Source organism: Oryx dammah, unplaced genomic scaffold (assembly GCF_014754425.2).
Source record: "Oryx dammah isolate SB20612 unplaced genomic scaffold, SCBI_Odam_1.1 HiC_scaffold_19, whole genome shotgun sequence".
Taxonomy (NCBI): domain Eukaryota; kingdom Metazoa; phylum Chordata; class Mammalia; order Artiodactyla; family Bovidae; genus Oryx; species Oryx dammah.
In genome coordinates this window covers 36,608,247-36,611,974 of record NW_024070203.1, presented here as the reverse complement: position 1 = coordinate 36,611,974, position 3,728 = coordinate 36,608,247, and positions in this window count along the sequence as shown.

The following is a 3,728-nucleotide window of genomic DNA, read 5'->3' as shown; positions in this document are numbered from 1 at the left end:
TGGTTGCTCCATTGGCCCATAGGCAGTCTCCCTATAGCACACCTTCCCTGTGTGCCCTCGGGAGGCTGCACAGGCCCAGAGATGCTGATACCTCTGAGGTCATGGGAAGCAGCACAAGGTCCGGCCCCTGGCACCCTGGCCCGGCCCCTCAGCCAGCAGCATCCACGTCGTCACTTCCATGCTCGCCTGGCTGGGAGGTGCTGGCCTATAGCTCTGCTTTGGTCTCTTTTCAACCATGTGCTGTGGTGTTGACTCAGAAGTGTCCGGCTTTATGAGTTGACACATCGCTCCAGTGAAGGGCCACGGTGCCTCTCCTGGTAACACTGGGCTTCTGCATTCAGCTGTCCCTTCACACTCTGCGTCTGTGTCTTGAAGCCCTCTGCCCCCCTCAATCCCCCCAGATCACCCAAGTCACGGAATTCAGCTTCTTTACTGTTTTCCACAAGAGACTGACAGTTTCCTCTATGCTGAAGATTTGAAGGGTCTGGGCAAGGACTTAGCATCTTAGGTTGTTCAAAGTGAACTCTCTTTATTTAGCATGTATTTTCTGTGGCCTCTGTTCTTCCATGCTACCCTGTCCCAAGGATGTAGGTGAAACTTCTTTGTTCCCAATTCCCAAAGGCAAACTCCTCATCCTTAATCAATCAGGACAAACCTTAAAAAATAAAAAATCAATTACTGCTGATCAGTCCTTTGCAGTTGTAGCTGCCACTCTGAGCTGTTATCAAGCCACTTCATCTTTTAAACTCTATTTATTTTTTGGCCCAACTGAGCAACGTGTGGGATCTTACTTCCTCAACCAGATATCGAATCCATGTCCGTTAAATTGGGAGGAAAAGTCCCAGGCCACCTCTTTTAAACAAGTTCCTGACAAGAATTCTGGTGACGACAATAAGCTAAATAAGACTCATGCGTTTTTGGATCATTCAGAGGTCATTTGAGATGACTTTCCTGACCGTTCTTGGCTTTGCGAGATGTTTCTTTCCTGTGAATGAAGTGCTCCTGCATTTAAAAACAAAACAAACAACAAAAATACCCCAAAACAACAATAAAAAAAGCGTGTGTCATGTGAAAAATGTCCATCAGAGGGAGCACCAGCCCACAGATTTCAGCTCTAAGTTGCGATTTCTGACTCCAGCTTCCTCTCCATCTTTGGTGAACAAAAGAAGGTGAAATTCTCAGGAATGCAGTGTTACATACAACACACAGAGAGAGAGGGTTAAACATATTTTTGTGATTACTTTTTATGTAGAATGTAAAATTGAATTTAGTAAAAGAAAAGGAGAACTGCTGATGTGAACTTTGCAACAGTTGTTTCTAAAGGAGGTGATGCAAGACGGCAGCGTGGGGAGCAGGGGTGGGGGAGGCCTCTGGCTGGTGCTGTGGCCCCACATTTAGTCTTCATGTAGATTATATTACTGTTACTGCTACTTCTACTACAACTACTATAATTTTGGACAGAGGAGTTTATTTACCTGCTAAACCATCCAGATGGAAATAGGAGCAAGGCAGACATGTGTGGACCAGTTTAGGTTTAGATATTCACCAGATTGGACTATTTTAAAACATTTTAACATACAACTTTTTATCGTAAGAACAAAACAATCTGTGAAAACTGACTTCCAGAATTTTCCAAATTATTTTTTAACACGTAATTTCCTCCTACATTTCTGTATCAATTTTGAGGGAGACAAGATGGTAAAGAGTCTGCCTGCAATGCAGGAGACCTGGGTTTGATCCCTGGGTTGGGAAGATCCCCTGGAGAAGGGAATGGCTACCCACTCCAGTATTCTTATCTGGAGAATTCCATGGACAGAGGAGCCTGGCGGGCTACAGTCCATGGCCTCACAAAAAGTCAAACAAAACTGAGTGACTAACAGTTTCACTTCACTTTCAAATTCACCCCAAATACCAAAATTTCAGTTTATAACCTAGTTATATAAGAGTACCCTAAACTGATACTGTTCTCTAAGTCCCAGGTTTATATCTTCCATTTAAAATCTGTAAGTATCTTTATTTTTTAGATCTTTTTTGATGTGGACCATTTCAAAAGTCTTCATTGAATTTGTTATTATATTACTTCTGTTGTTTTATGTTTTGGTTTTTTGGCTACGAGTCATGCCAGTTCTTAGCTCCCCAACCAGGGATCAAACCTATACCCCTTGCATTTGAAAGTGAAGTCTTAACCAGTGGACTGCCAGGGAAGTTCCATAAAATATATAAGTATCTTTAAATCAAATTGTCTTTGTCAAAGGTCTTCTGGAGAAAAAATTATAAGTTAAGCACCTATAACTCCATCTTCATTTCTGCTATAATGTAGCAGCTTATCATCTAACCTGAAAGAGTCTATCAGGTGGGAAAGGCTGAGTTTCTTATTTTCTCAAAATACCTGACTGCAACTCATGCTGTACCAGCATCTCCACTTCTTCATGAATTACTCCTCACTGGGGAAGATTCTCACACAAATGGAGACCGCAGCCTGACCCAGTTTCAAGTGACTGAGATTCTCACGCACTGATACTCTTGGAGGTATTTTTCAAATGTGTCTGTTCTTCAAATGCACTGTGTTTAACATTTTCTTGAAATTCACACTTTCTCTGTTGAAGATACTGATTTCTCTGAAAAGGCCTGATTGTTTTCTTCCCTCTTGAGTCTAAGACGTTTTACCCACCTGTAGCTGGAATGAAGGGCTGACCTTGTTTTCCTCGGTGATCCTGATGGTGGTTACTCACATGGTGTTTTCTCTTTTCCCTGTTTCCTTATTTATTATTCATGCATGTTACTGGAGTGTAGTTGATTTCCAGTGTTGTGGCAGCGTGTCTTCTGAACTCCTGGTGTGGCGCCGGTGGATCTGCTCAGCGGTGTGTGGTGCTGAGTCACAACTAGGTCCCATAGACCTTCCATCATGGTTTGCAGTCTTGGTTCACCTCAAGGAAAGGGAGCTTCCTGCTCCACAGCCCCAGCCCGTGGGGAGTCCGGCTCTCTCTCATCCAGGCTGCCACTCTGCATCCCATCACCCCCAGAGTGCAAAGAGCTGGGAGCAGCCTGGCCAGGCGCCATCCCACCCCAGTGGGGGCGCTGAGTGGGCATCCATGTACATCCATGCCCAGGGTTGTCATGACAAGTTTCTGCAAATGGAGTGGCTTACAATAACAGAAATGTATTCTCGTCATTCCGGAGGCTGGAAGTCCGTCAGTGTCAGTCTGACATCAGTGTCCCCAGGGTGGTTCCTTCCATTGTCCCTAATGGAGGATGCACTCCCTGCCTAGCTCCCAGCATTCTGCAGGGCCCTCGGTCCATCTAGGCTTTTTTTTATTTGTTTGTTTTTATATTCTGCATTTATTCTGATTCATAGCTGTTCACAAAGTGTGGTTCATGGCCTTTCTGGGTATCCTCAGGACCCCAGGGGTGTCTGTAAAGTCAAAGCTCTTTATAATAATACGTGATTTACTTTTTTACTGCTGGAATTTGTAGTGATGGTGTCAGTTCAGTTCAGTCATTCAGTCATGTCTGACTCTTTGCGACCCCATGAATCGCAGCACACCAGACCTCCCTGTCCATCACCAACTCCCGGAGTTCACTCAGACTCACGTCCATCAAGTCGGTGATGCCATCCAGCCATCTCATCCTCTGTTGTCCCCTTCTCCTCCTGCCCCCAATCCCTCCCAGCATCAGAGTCTTTTCCAATGAGTCAGCTCTTTGCATCAGGTGGCCAAAGTATTGGAGTT